The sequence below is a fragment of the Apodemus sylvaticus genome, chromosome 4 (genome assembly GCF_947179515.1).
Source record: "Apodemus sylvaticus chromosome 4, mApoSyl1.1, whole genome shotgun sequence".
NCBI classification, from domain to species: domain Eukaryota; kingdom Metazoa; phylum Chordata; class Mammalia; order Rodentia; family Muridae; genus Apodemus; species Apodemus sylvaticus.
Genome location: NC_067475.1, coordinates 141,809,353 through 141,824,509, shown reverse-complemented (window position 1 = coordinate 141,824,509; position 15,157 = coordinate 141,809,353). Strand labels below are relative to the sequence as shown.

Here is a 15,157-nt window from a genome sequence, read left to right as displayed (position 1 = left end):
GGTGGGTACGCGAGGTTGGTATACCAAAAGTTATATATATTATTAGATAATTTCTTTATTTACATTTCAAATGCTATCTCCTTTCCTTGTTTCCCCTCCAAAAATCCCCTATCCCCTCCCCCTCCCCCTCCCCCTCCCCTTGCTCACTAGCCCACCCACTCCTTGGTTGGTGGTTTAGTCCCTGGCAGCTCTGGGGGTACTGGTTGCTTCATATTGTTGTTCCTCCTATGGGACATAAGTTATATTTTATTATGCCACGGGTCATCACCCAGTGTCCACATTTTAAATTCCTAACTATGGCCCTAAGCCTGAATCCCCAAGGCTGCTCACCTGTGTGAAGGTCAGGCCCAGTCTTTAACTGAACTCTCTGATTCAAGGGTCAGGTTCCTGGGGGAAGACTCCCAGGGCAGGTCCAGGTGGTGTCTCTCCAGATATGCAGAGCAGAACACTGCTCTTACTCTCTGCTTATATAGTGTCCAGTGGGCATCATAGGCTGTTTTGTACTGGCTGGTTTTATGTGTCAGTTTGACACAAGCTAGAGTCATCAGTTGAGGAAAATGTCTCCGTGAGATCCGGCTGTGAGGCATTTTCTCAATTAGTGATCGATCAGGGAGGGCCCGGCCCATTGTGGCTGATGGAGGTCCTGGGTTCTATAAGAAAGCAGGCTGAGCAAGCCATGGGGAGCAAGGCAGTGAGCAGCACTCCTCCGTGGCCTGTGCATCTGCTCTTGCCTCCGCGTGCCAGCGTGTTTGGGTTCCTGTCCTGAGCGCCTCCAAGGATGGAAGTGTAAGACAGATCAACCCTTTGCCCCTGGTGTTTCATTACTGTCATAGCAATGGAAATCCTAACTAAGACACTGAGTTAGTTATCTTGAGTGAGGGATGGCACTGAGTTCTGGTTGTCAGGTGCAGCCTTGACTATAGTCGTGATCCTGACTGAGTGACTTACATGTCTAAAGGCATGCTTTAACATGCTCATTACAGGGCCTTCTTCTCTCCTGATCCCCACCTCACTCCTACCATCCTGCCCCAGAATCCAGGTGCAAGGGTGTGGCCTTCCCCCTGTTACAGTTCAGACAAGAAGACTAAGACAAAGACTGGCAAGGAGCCCACAGCCTTTGGTTTTCAGTTGTTTTGATAGAACAAATATCATCTATTTACCTTTAAAGATGACTTTTAAATATGATTTCGTCCTTAGGTCCGCCACTCTAAATGAAAACAGAAACTACTCTTACATTTTGTGCCAGAATAGAATCCACATGATCGTTTCACAAAGTAACTTGACGATACAGCACAGGCAAGCATTCTGATTCAGAGACTATAAATGGAAATAATCCAAAGGAAATAAAAATGTACAGGAGAGCATATTTATGATAGTATTCTATAATAATGGTTTCTGATGGCCTCATATGGGCCTTGAACCCACTCCAGCTGGGAGTGACTGTAAACTCCAGAGTCTCCTGAATCCTCCTCCCAAGAGCCGGGACCACAGGCATGTGTCACCACACCCAATTTCTGAGGCTGATGAGATGGCTCAGAGGTTAAGAACACTGGCCCATCTTCTAGCCACCAGCACCATGGGGCAGCTCCCAACTGTTTATAATTCCTACTCTGGAAGATCCAGTGATCTCTTCTGGCCTCCGTGGGCACTGTATGCACATGGTGCATGGAGATACCTGCAGGCAAACAGCACACACATTAGAAAAAAAAACAAAATTTCTGAGATTTAAATTTTCTAAATTAATTTGGACGACAGGAATCTTTCTTTTATTGGTTATTACATTCATTGCTCTCTATTCATTAGAAATTATGTACATTGTTTTTGTGTAGTAGAAATGCTACATATGTACTACATATGCCATGCTCTGTGGGTTCCTTAAGAATAGCTGTGGTAGAAACATATATGTCATGGAAACTGGCAAGCACTACAGTCAGGCCTCCCTTCTCCCCCCTCTAGCTTACCCCTCAATTCTGCCATTTCTATTTTTGTAGAGACAGGGTGCTTTTGACCTGTCCCCTCTCAGGGAGGGGCTCTTCCCCGACTCAGCATTTCTAATTCTTGGTAAAGAAATCATGGAGATTCTTCAAAGTCCTATGGTGCACTTATGAAATGAGGTTCTTGGGGGTGGGGTGGGCATGGTGGATGGGACTCAGATGTGTTCTTTGTAAGTTTTCTCAAGACTTTGGCCACCAGTCAGAGCCTTCTTGGTCCTTCCTGGGGGTTCTTTCCAAGAAGGTCCCTGCACCTGTGTGCCTCGTTTAGTATCAGCTGACTTGGCTACTGGGCCCTGGCCACCTTGTTTGACAGCCTTGGTTTTTATGTTTAGATATAAATCCTGGTCATGAGAAACTAACAAGAAGGTGTTGTCTTGTGCATTGCCCCACTACTGACACTTTCTGCTTTGGAGCATATCGGCCGCCCTAAGGAACCAGTTCTGTCGTGCCACGGATGGGGAAGAGCTGGGGAGACAGGAGAGCTGGGTGTATATCCCCTTCTCCCTGTGCTGGACGGAAGTTGGTTTTGACTTTGTAGCCATGCAGCTATGTTTCCTATCCAGGATGCCACCTCACAACTTGCAACGTACTATATAAACGTCTGCCTTTCCACTGGGATGGCCAGGAGTGTTCCCCAGCTTGTACGTTGTGCCGACTGGGGCATCTCTTCCCCAGCTGTCTGCATGACTTGCCTTTTCATCTTCCAAGTCAATGACAAAATGGTGAAATGTGTCCCTGGACACTGAAAGCTGCCTCCTGTCTTATCCACATTAATCTGCCTATTGCCTCTCCTGATTTTAGCCTCTCCTTTAGATTTTTGCTATGCATCATTTCTACACAAGGACTTGGGCTCCATGAGAGCGGGCGAGTGCCTGCTGCTTACTAGGTGTTTGTACTGGCTAGTTTTGTGTGGCAACTTGACACAGCTGGAGTTATCACAGAGAAAGGAGCTTCAGTTGGGGAAGTGCCTCCATGAGATCCAGCTGTGGGGCATTTTCTCAATTAGTGATCAAGGGGGGAGGGCTCCTTGTGGGTGGTACCACCTTTGGGCTGGTGCTCTTGGGTTCTATAAGAGAGCAGGCTGAGCAAGCCAGGGGAAGCAAGCCAGTAAGAAACATCCCTCCATGGCCTCTGCATCAGCTCCTGCCTCCTGACCTGCTTGAGTTCCAGTCCTGACTTCCTTTTGGGATGAACTACAACGTGGAAGTGTAAGGTCAATAAACCCTTTCCTTCCCAACTTGCTTCTTGGTCATGATGTTTGTGCAGGAATAGGAACCCTGACTAAGACAGTGTTCATTAGGTGCATGTTAGGCGAACCTGCCTGCATGTAATTAAATGTGCCCAGTGTCAGTCTTAACCCTGGCTTCCCGAGCCATTCACCTGTGTCTCTCATCTTTCTTCTCTGCCTTCACAGATGCTCAGTGTGGAGATACCACTGCAACAGAGCAAGTATTGCTGTCAATAAACAGGAAACGAAACCTGGAACTTTGTCGCCTTTCATTGACCGAAGACTCACAGGGATTTGATTCAGTTGCATATATTTGTCCCGTGGGTGAGTCACCTGTGATGGGATGGATTGAGCAAACGAAAGCAGTGTGAAGTAAATGTGACAGATTAGTGTCTTTTTTGGTATTCTAACAGTAGGTTTTGGTTGGGATGCTTTGGACTGGGAGGGCATTTCTCCCTTTCTGAACTACCAGGAGGCTAGAAATAGGTGGTGGGGTGTGTGTCCCGACTCAACCTCAACAAATAAATAGGATATGGTTGTCTAACAAAGAGGCCATTTCTGCAGATCCATTGCTAGCAAGGTTAATAGGTTACACTGAAAGCCTTCATCCTGTATTCATAGTTGTCCCTGTTCATGCTGCCGGTGGGGATTCTGCCAAGCACAGTGTTTGGTGCCAAGAGTGCCCGTTAGATGCTACTGAGTCTAAGGCAGTCTAGAACTTGCCTGTGTGTCTGACCTCTGGCCTCTGGGCTGCATGTGGCTGAGAATGACTATGCATTAACCCAACACAAATCATGTGAAGTTGCTTGAAACAGGAAAGATTTTTCTAACTGGTTGGGGCAGTTCTCCTTAGTGGAGTTTGTAGTTGTTGACATTATGACAGTGCTGTGAGAGCCAAAGACTGGGCACACCTGCACAGATCCATTTGAAGCAGGACTGAATTGTGTAGATCCCCCAAAGCAGGCTGGTATTTTGTTTGACCTGATAGTGATTTTGTTGTTTTCAAACAATATTATAAAGTCAGTATTTATTTTTCCCTAAAACTGATGTGTTGAAATTCCCATCCTCAGGGCTATGGTGATATGAACTGGCATCTTTGGGAGGTGATGGCTCTCCTTATGAGCAGGACTATTGTCCATTCCAGGTTACAGGGAACTGGGACCTCACACACTAATGATGATGATGATAATAATAATAATGTTATTGTTATTATATTTTCTTTATTGACATTAAAAAAAGTTATCCCCTTTTCTGGTTTCCTCTCTGAAAACCCCCTATCTTATTCCCCCTCCCCCTGATCACCAACCCTCCCATACCTGGTTCCCTGCCCTGGCATTCCCCTTCATTGGGGCATTGAGCCTTCACAGGACGAAGGACTTCTCCTGCCATTGATGTCCAACAAGGCTGCATACGCTATATAGTGGCTGGAGCCTTCCATGTGTACTCTTTGGTTGGTGGTTGGCTCTGGGGGTACAGGTTGGTTTATATTATTGTTCTTCCTATGGGGCTGCAAACCCCTTCAGCTACTTCAGTCCTTCCTCTAGCTCCTCCATTGGGGACCTTGTGCTCAGTCCAGTGGTTGGCTGGGAGCATCCACCTCTGTATTTGTCAGGCACTGGCAGAGGCTTTCAGGAGACAGCTATGTCAAACTCCTGTCAACAAGCACTTGTTGACTGACATCCACAATAGTGTCTGGGTTTGGTAACTATATATGGGATGAATCCCCCAGGTTGGGCAATCTTTGGATGGCCTTTCCTTCAGTCTCTGCTCCACACATTTTCTCTGTATCTCCCCAAGGACTTTGGTCCTTCTTAGACCTCCTTCTTCTTGAGCTTCATGTGGTCTGTGAATTGTATCTCGGGTATTCTGAGCTTCTGGGCTAATATCCACTTATCAGTGAGTACATATCATGTGTGTTCTTTTGTGATGGGTTACCTCACTCAGGATGATAGTTTCTAGTTCCATCCATTTACCTAAGAATTTCATGAAGTTATTGTTTTTAATGACTGAGTAGTACTCCATTGTGTAAATGTACCACATTTCTAATCTTGTTAATTTGGATACTGTCTCTGTGCCCTCTGATTAGTCTGGCTAAGGGTTTACCTAGATAGCTTGTTGATTTTCTCAAAGAACCAGCTCCTGGTTTTGTTGATTCTTTGTATAGTTCTTTTTGTTTCTACAGGGTTGATTTCGACCCTGAGTTTGATTTTTTCCTGCTCTCTACTCCTCTTGGGTGTATTTGCTTCTTTTTGTTCTAGAGCTTTCAGGTGTGCTATCAAGCTGTTAATGTATGTTCTTTCCAGTTTCTTTTTGGAGGCACTCAGAGCTATGATTTTTTTCTCTTAGCACTGCTTTCATTGTGTCCCATAAGTTTGGGTATGTTGTGGCTTCATTTTCATTGAATTCTAAGAAGTCTTTACTTTATTTCTTTATTTTTTTCTTGACCAAGATATCAAGTAAAGTGCTGTTCTGCTTCCACATGTATGTGGGATTTCTATTGCTTTTGTTGTTATAGAAGACCAGCCTTAGTCCATGGTGATCTGATAGGATGCATGGAATTATTTCAGTCTTATTGTATCTGTCGAGGCCTGTTTTGTGACCAGTTATATGGTCAGTTTTGGAGAAGGTACCATGAGGTGCTGAGAAGAAGGTATATTCTTTTGTTTTAGGACAAAATGTCCTATAGATCTCTGTTAAATCCATTTGGTCCGTATCTTGTTAGTTTTACTGTGTCTCTGTTTAGTTTGTGTTTCCACGATCTGTCCATTGGTGAGAGTGGGGTGTTGAAGTCTCCCACTATTATTGTGTGAGGTGCAATGTGTGCTTTGAGCTTTAGTAAAGTTTCTTTTACAAAAATGGGTGTTCTTGCATTTGGAGGATAGATGTTCAGAATTGACAGTTCTTGTTGGTAGATTTTTCCTTTGAGTATGAACTATCCTTCCTTATCTTTTAAAAAATAACTTTAGGTTGAAAGTCGATTTTATTTAATATTAGAATGGCCACACCAGCTTGTTTCTTGGGACCATTTGCTTGGAAAATTGTTTTCCAGCCTTTTATTCTGAGGTAGTATCTGTCTTTGTCACTGAGGCGGGTTTCCTGTATGCAGCAAAATGTTAGGTCCTATTTATGTATCCAGTCTGTTAGTCTGTCTTTTTATTTGGGTATTGAGTCCATTGATATTAAAAGATATTAAGGAAAAGTGATTGTTGCTTCTTCTTACATTTGTTGTTAGTGGTGGAATTATGTTTATGTGGCTATCTTCTTTTTGGTTTGTTAGAAGATTATTTTCTTGCTTTTTCTAGGGTGTAGTTTCCCTCCTTGTGTTGGAGTTTTCCATTTATTATCCTTTGAAGGGCTGGATTTGTGGAAAGATGTTGTATAAATTTGTTTTTGTCATGGAGTATTTTGGTTCCTCCATCTATGGTAATTGAGAATTTTGCTGGGTATAGTAACCTGGGCTGGCATTTTTATTCTCTTAGGCTCTATATGACTTCTGATCAGGATCTTCTAGCTTTTATAGTCTCTGGTTAGAAGTCTCGTGTAATTCTGATAGGTCTGTCTTTATATATTACTTGACCTTTTTCCTTTACTGCTTTTAATATTCTTTCTTTGTTTTGTGCATTTGGTATTTTGATTATTATTGATGGGAGGAATTTCTTTTCTGGTCCAATCTATTTGGAGTTCTGTAGGCTTCTTGTATGCTTATGAGCATCTCTTTCTTTAGGTTAGGGGAGTTTTCTTTTATAATTTTCTTGAAAATATTTACTGGCCCTTTAAATTGGGAATCTTCACTGTCTTCTATACCTATTATCTAAGGTTTGGTCTTTTCATTGTGTCCTGGTTTCCTGGATGTTTTGGGTTAGGACCTTGTTGCATTTTGCATTTTCTTTGATTGATGTGTCAATGTTTTCCCTGGTATCTTCTGCACCTGAGATTCTCTCTTATATTTCTTGTATTCTGTGGGTGATGCTTGCATTTAGTACTCCTAATTTCTTTCCTAGATTTTCTGCCTCCATAATTGTCTCCCTTTGTAATTCTTTATTGTTTCTATTTCCATTTTTAGATACTGGATGGTTTTGTTCAATTCCTTCACCTGTTTTGTGGTGTTTTCCTATAATTCCTTAAGGGATTTTTGTGTTTCCTCTTTAAGGGCTTCTATTTGTTTACCTGTGTTCACTGTATTTCTTTAAGGGAGTTGTTTATGTTCTTCTTAAAGTCCTCTATCAGCATCATGAGATGTGATTTCAAGTCTAAATCTTGAATTTCCGGTGTGTTAGGGTATCCAGGACTTACTGTATTGGAGAACTGGGTTCTGATGGTACCAAGTAACCTTGGTTTCTATTGGTAAGTCTTACACTTGCCTTTCGCCATCTGGTTAGCTCTGGTGTTAGCTGATCTTGCTGTCTCTGGCTGGAGCTTGTCCCTCCTGTGAGCCTCTAAGCTTCTGTCAGTACTCCTGGGAGACCAACTCTCTTCTGGGCAGGCTTTGGGTATGGAAAGCTGTGGAACAGCTTTAGCTCCCAGGTGCAGTAGGAGACCAGAAGGATTCTATCCCATCTGTGACAGCTGTCCTGTGCCCTGTGAGTTCCTGGTTAGTCCTGCTTTAGACAGTTATTGGAGAGAAAGTGATCTCACCTCTAAGCCCAGGAATGACAGCAATCCTGTGAGATCAGTTCTCTTCTGGTGGGACCTGTGTACAGAGGGCTGTGGAACAGCCCTAGCTCCCAGGTACAGATAGTGAATATATTTTTTAAACACAACTTTATATACACTAAAAATTGTTGTTTGCTTTAGATTTACAGACAAGTTATGAAGGTGGTAGAGAATGTCCCTAAAGGAACACCAGGACGTGTGAACCTTTTGGCTTCTCTGGATACATGGTTTGTCTTAGTCAGGGCTTCTATTCCTGGACAAAACATCATGACCAAGAAGCAAGTTGGGGTGGAAAGTGTTTATTCAGCTTACACTTCCACACTGTTGTTCATCACCAAAGGAAGTCAGGACTGGAACTCAAGCAGGTCAGGAAGCAGGAGCTGATGCAGAGGCCATGGAGGGATGTTCCTTACTGGCTTGCTTCCCCTGGCTTGCTCAGCTTGCTTTCTTATAGACCCAAGAATACCAGCCCAAAGGTGGTACCACCCACAAGGGGCCCTCACCACTAGATCACTAATTGAGAAAATGCCCCACAGCTGGATCTCGTGGAGGCATTTCCTCAACTGAAGCTCCTTTCTCTGTGATAACTCCAGCCTGTGTCAAGTTGACACACAATACCAGCCAGTACAATGCTTGAAGGATTGTATTGGCCACACATTGTATGGCCCCTCTATTACTCAAGTTGGTAGATGGTGAATTTGTATCTCATGACTAACTAAAGCCCGTGCTTTATTCATGGTTCACTAATTGCTCCTCATGGGACTTTCCTATGCTTGTGTCCTGTCTAGGATGCTCCCTCACACTTTGGTTGTAGTATAGCCTTCCTTTGTGCCTGGGGCTCTCCTGTCTCTGGCTTCCCTTGGTTCTGATGACACTGGGACTTCTGAAGAGTCTCAGGCAAGGTGTCTGGCTGAATGTCCACAGTTTGGGTTTCGTGATGATTTCTTATGAACAGACTGGGATTATGGGTTTGGGGAAGGAAACCACAGAGGTGAAATGCTATTCCCTTGACTTCATAATAAGAGGCACGTGGTCAGACTGACTTACCAGTGCTAGTGCCTTGATTACCTGCCTGAAGAAGGGTCTGTAGCTATTTGTATAGTGGAGCTGTTTTTTCTGCCATCTGAGGTCTACACAGCTTGGGGGCAAGGAGTTATTAGATGCTTCTTAGTAACGTGAGTAGCTACTGGAATTTGGAATTTTTGTGCATAAAAGATTTGTCTCTTGAAGACATTTACTTATTTATTTATTCAATTATTTAAATGGTACAAACTAATGCTATTTATCTTATGCTTTGGGATAAGTATAATATATGGGATATGCTTCTAGGACTATCTGATTTAGTTATCTCATACTGTTAAAATTTTATTTGAATTCTTCCTTTGTGTATGGGGGATGAAATGATGAAATTCAGAGAGGCAAGATTTCTACCCCTAAGCTATATCACTAACTCCTGTTAAAATGTTAGTTCTTTCTTTTTTTAAAAAAAGAAAGATTTATTTATTTATTTCATTTATGTGAGTATACTGTCTTCAGACACACCAGAAGAGGGCATCAGATCCCATTACAGATGGTTATGAGCCACCATATGGTTACTCAAAATTGGACTCAGGACCTCTGGAAGAGTAGTCAATGCTCTTAACTGCTGAGCCCTCTCTCCAGCCTCCAAGTCATTTATTTCTTAATGTCATTGATGACTACCTCCTGGGTCCAAGGACTCAGGAAGTGTCTGAGTCTTCTGTAAACAAAATGGCCACGTTTGGTGAGCAGGAATACCTAGGTATGATTATTTTTGTTATCTGTTATTATTATTGCGTGGTCTTATGAGATTTAGGAAGACTTTGAACTTGTTATGTCAGGAATAATGACCTTGAACTTCTGATCTTCCTGCCTTTAGCTCCTCAGTGCTAATACTACAGGGGTATTGCTACACTTGGTTTATGTGGATTGGAGATCGAAATCAAAGCTTTGTGTACTCTAGGCAAGCACTCTACTAACTACTGAACTTCATCCCGTCTTCTAGAAGTAATGGATATTATCTTATTTCTTTGTCATAGCGCATAAGCCAAATTGGTCCAGGAGGAGGTCAGAAGTTGTAATTAAATGTCTGGGTTTCATCTGGTCTGTGGTCCCTGTGGTTACAGCCCTCAGAGCTGATAGGGAACAAGATGGCACCAAAGCTCCAGGAAGCTCTGCAGCTGACCAGGCTCTTTATGCCCTGACCTGGCTCTTGAGCTCCTCAGACACTCTGGATCTTCTTCCCCTCAGAGGGCAGGCCTGGAGCTGGTCCCCAGACGGACACTGACGGTGAACTGGGTGGAGAGTTACTCTAACAGAAGATGTTGAAATGGCTTTGACACCTGGCCACTGGGTCATCATCTATCTCCATACTTGGGTCTGTTTACTTTGCCTCTGTCCAACTCCATTTCCTACCATTCTGATTATGTGATGGGCCAGGGTTGCTTGTGTTATCTTGATTTTGTGGCCTCAGAGTGTCCTCCTTAGTTTCAAAGTCTCTTTCAGGAATCAGTGATGTTTATATTTATCTGTTGTCTGATAAATGAGTCATGGAAAATGACGGCCTTATGACACATTTGAGGAAGGCTGGCAATTAAGAAGGAATAAGCTTCTCAAATAGTCTAACAATGGAAGGAAGAAGAATAAATTTAGCCCGTTTCAGTCTACTTTACATAAGAGACCCAGAATAAACTGAGAAGTTTAAAGACCTTATTCCTGGTTGTGGATGGCAACCCTTTTCCCAGTAGTAAGATACTTGTATACACTGGTTACCTTTCTTGTTGGTGGAACAGAATGCCCGACAAAAGCAACTGAAAGAAGGAGTTTATTTAAGTTTGAGGGTAGAGGCCATCATGGGGGTGGGTCACGGTGGCAGCCGGTTCTATTGCAGGCACAGCATGAGAAACAGTAGGCCTCAGCCCAGTTTTCTCCTTTGCGTGCAGTTTGGGACTCCAGCCAATGGACTGGTGCCATCTGCATTAGAAAGGGGCTCCTCCGGGATTCACAAAATCCAGGCATGCCCAGAGGCATTGTCCTGACCGATTTTAGAGATCCTGTCAAGTCGATCATCAATATTAACCTTCACTTTGGTCAAAAGCTGCTTAAAAATACACATTCAAATGAAAGACATAGGATCACGGAGTAAAGGCCCCTGCCACCAAGATTGGTCACCTCACTTTGGTCTCTAGAACCTGCATGATGGAAGAACAAAACGGACTCCTGAAAACTGTATGTTGACTTCCACCTACATGCCATGGTCCCCATAGGAACTAGCTAGATAAATGCAACTTAAAAACATTGTAAAAAAATATCCATATTGTATGTGCTTAATTTTAAGAAATTATGTGAATTGGTGTTTTGCTTGCAGGTACATCTGTGTACCATGTGCCTGTATACCAAGCCTAGTGCTGTGGAGGCCAGAAGAGGGTATTAGATCTCTTGGAAATATAATTACAGACAGTTGTGAGCCTCTGGGTAGGTAATAGGACTCGAACTGGGGTCTTTGGTAGAGTAGCAAGTGCTCTTAACTGTTGAGTCACCTCTCTAGCCCCGGTATTTACCTTCTGAGTTAGGAAGCCAATGGAGAAGCTGGGGTATTAAGAGTTCAAGGCCTACCTCAATTACTATTTTGAAGCATAATATCCTATCTCAGGAAATCAGGAATAGGGCCAGTAGAGAGCTCAGGGCAACGGAGCTTGCTTTTCACAAGCTTGGTGACTTGAGTCCAATCCCTGGATCTGACGGTAGTAGGAGATAACCTACTCTTGGGGTTATCTCCCCCAAACACTACATTGGTATTTTTCTTTCTCTCTCCCCACTCCATCCCCTGCCAACATACAACAACAACAATTATAATATTTCAAAACAAAAAGACAACCTGAGTTTGTGTCTGAAATCCTTCTAGGAGCATCATTTACTTTAAAACATTTTTTACAGTGAGTGCTTTGGGAAGTCTGAAGATCATGAATAGCTAGTGGCTGGTTGTTCTTCAGTTTTTCAGCATCTCCATCCAGACAAGAAGGGCATCTCTTATAAGCCTACCTGCCAAATCGGTCCATCATTTGGAAGTCACCAATAATGACCATCTTTAGGAATTGTACAATCTGTCACTATTTCAGTCTGTGTGTCTATTCGGTTGGTCCAAACCAGCCTGGCATGGTGGTGTGCACCCTTAGGTTTTACACTTAGGAGGCAGATGCAGGCAGAGCTCTTTGAGTTCGAGGTCAGCCTGGTCTACCTGTGGAGTTCCAGGACAGCCAGAGATGCATAGTGAGACCCTGTCTAAACCAACCAACCAACCAACCAATCAACCAAGACTGTGGGCAAGATGGAGAACAATGCTGGTTTGTAGCTGGGATAATTAGATTCTAGCTTTAAGTTTGCAGCTAAATTAGTATGTCCTCAGCTAATCTGGAAATTCAACCATCACTGTTGTGATTCACCATTGCCTCTGGGATAAATTACCCATGGTTCTAGCGTATCTGGACAGAGAACATGCATTTTGAACAAGTTCCCCTATCCTGCTGCAGCTGCGGGTCTGGGGACTACAATGTGAGAGTCATTGGCTAAGTAGACACAACGATAACCATGATCCAAAGAATCAGTGCTGTAAGTTAAGTACTGCAGCCCTGCAGGGGAGCAGGGTATGCAGAAGGGGGCTCGAAGATAAGCAGACATTGCATAGCTTTGATGGAACACAGCTGTCATGTAGGCCTCAAAGTTAGGTATTTTTAGGGGATGACAGCTCTTTCAGAAAGGAAGGGTAAGGAATACTCATGGAAGGGAGAGAGCGCACAACATAGGGGTGCAGGTTTGCTTCTGTGGAACCACTAGGCACAGATGAAGTTGAGAATGGAGAAACAGGCATTAAAAAAAAAATCAAGTGTATGTGTGTGTACACATGTGCACATCTCATGCGTTCAGAGCCTACAGAGGCCTGAAGACAGTATCAGATCACCTGGAGCTGTAGTTACAGGTTATTGTGAGTTGTTGGATGTCGATGTGGGGAACTGAACTCAGGTCCCCTGCAAGAGCAGCAGTTGCTCTGACCTGCTGAGCTGTCACTCCAGTGCCGAGAGCTGGAATTTCATGCTAAGGAGTTCCAGGTTTTGGACTCTGTGAGCAAGCATAGCTGTAGCGGTGCTTATGGGCAGCTCCAGCATTAAGTTGGTTGGCTTAGCAAGAAAGAGATTTCAGAAGAGCAGTTAAAAATTATCGAGACAGCGCAGCCCAGATGTAGGATGGGCTGAAGAGACCGAGGTGGCAAGTATGAAGTCCTCTGGGGCACCTTTGGCAAATGTGGTGACTGGTTTCTTTTTGGGGGTGATGGCTGGTTTTGTGTGTCAACTTGACACAGGCTGGAGTTATCACAGAGAAAGGAGCTTCATTTGGGGAAGTGCCTCCATGAGATCCAGCTGTGGGGCATTTTCTCAATTAGTGATCAAGTGGAGAGGGCCCCTTGTGGGTGGTACCATCCCTGGGCTGGTGCTCTTGGGTTCTATAAGAGAGCAGGCTAAGCAAGCCAGGGGAAGCAAGCCAGTAAGAAACATCCCTCCATGGCCTCTGCATCAGCTCCTGCTTCCTGACCTGCTTGAGTTCCAGTCCTGACTTCCTTTAGTGATGAACAGCAGTGCAGAAGTGTACACTAAATAAACCCTTTCCTCCCCAACTTGCTTCTTGGTCATGATGTTTGTGCAGGAATAGAAACCCTGACAAGACAGCAAGGGAAGGGCCAAAGGAAGCAAAGGAAGTAGTCAGAACCCCTTCTGTTCAAAAATAGTTCTACAGATACTGCTACCAAAGTAATATACAACTCTAGTGTTATCCTGGGCTCCTAGGGCTCTGTGTTCAATTTTCAGGAATGTTATGAGTAAGATTTAGATGCAGCAATTGTTTAAAGTTAAACATGTTAAAAAAAAAGTTAAACCCAAAGATGATAAAAACACTCAGAGTTTTCTGCTGCATTATGATTTATATCCTACTAATTCCTCTTTTCACGAGGACACATTTGTCCATTTTTCTGTGTAGAGACAAAGTGTACTGTGCTATTGTGTGCCTCTTCACTGTCCCGTGAGTTGAACTTGGCGGCCATGATGGGAATGTGTCCACAGGGAACTTGGAAAACACTGCAAGTCATGGTTGGTTTCTGTTGCTGGTCCTAAGAAGGGGATAGGTATAATGTAGATGGGATGTGGGGTGTTTGCAGTTGTCACACTGTGAGTAAAGAAATTGAGGGAGTGTTCCTCTAGCAAACTACCTGGTTCATAAGCAAGATGTTTGGTGCACAAGGGAAGTTTAGGAATGTGCCTGGCTTCGGGGTTCCACCTTCACCCTGAAAAGGAGGCATGGGGACCTGCTTTGCTATAGTTTGGCTGTGGATAAATGAGTTTAGCAGAACTTCACAGGACCCAATAGAATCAGTTACTACATGAACTTTAGAATGAAGACTGTGTTATATTTTATTATTCAGAACTTTTATGCTATGTTTCTTGTATCTGAGCATGTTTACAGTAGATATTTGTATACAGGAACACATAAATACCTGTGTTTCTTGGAAAGCTGATTATCAGCAGTTTACCATTATATAGCTCTTGTTTATTTAAGACTGTTTAAAACTTTCTGTGAAGGCCTAGGGATGCAGCTCCTTCGGTAGAGCATGTGCCCAGTGTGCACAAAGCCACAGACTCTGTCCCGAGCGCTGTGTGTAAACTAGGTTAGTGCCACACTCCTGTAACCCTAGCATTTGGGAAGCGGTAGCAGGAACATCAGATATTTAAGGTACCAGTTAGGGCCACATGGTGAGTTCAAGGCCAGCCTGGGTTATATGAGACACTGTCTCAAAAGCCAAAACAACCAACCAAACAACCAAACCCCCCAAAACTATCAAACTATCTCTCCTTTATGTGTGCCTTCAAATCCTCTTGAATTCCCCCTTGCCCCCCACCCTTGCTGGTAGCCAGTTCTGTGAAGAGTCCTAGTAGGCACATACAGTACTGCTGATGTGGGGCCTCCTTTAACCAATGGGAGAACATAGCTGCTCCCTTTCCTTTTCTAGGAGAGCTGTTTTGAGAGGCATTCTAGAGAACTTCCCAGAAGTTCTCAGGGTTCCGGCAGCTGCCTCCAGCCCCAGCCATCTCTACAAAACTTCCTATTGTGGACTGAGCCTCTATCCTTGGCTATTCCCCTTGGTCCTTCATTCTGTTTCTTGGTGGTATGCCTTATAAGCCACCTGGCACAGCTCTCTGTCACACAGATGGGGACAAGG

General features: G+C 43.8%; 1 protein-coding gene across 2 annotated transcripts in view; it reads left to right on the top strand.

The window, feature by feature from the left end:
* Pld1 (phospholipase D1) overlaps positions 1 to 15,157 on the top strand; it is a 207,188-nt gene that overhangs the window by 8,686 nt on the left and 183,345 nt on the right. For both annotated transcript variants that reach the window (XM_052180714.1, XM_052180716.1), the window contains exon 2: positions 3,409 to 3,546. The gene's annotated coding sequence lies outside the window, so the exon portion shown is untranslated. The remainder of the gene's footprint in view (positions 1 to 3,408; positions 3,547 to 15,157) is intronic.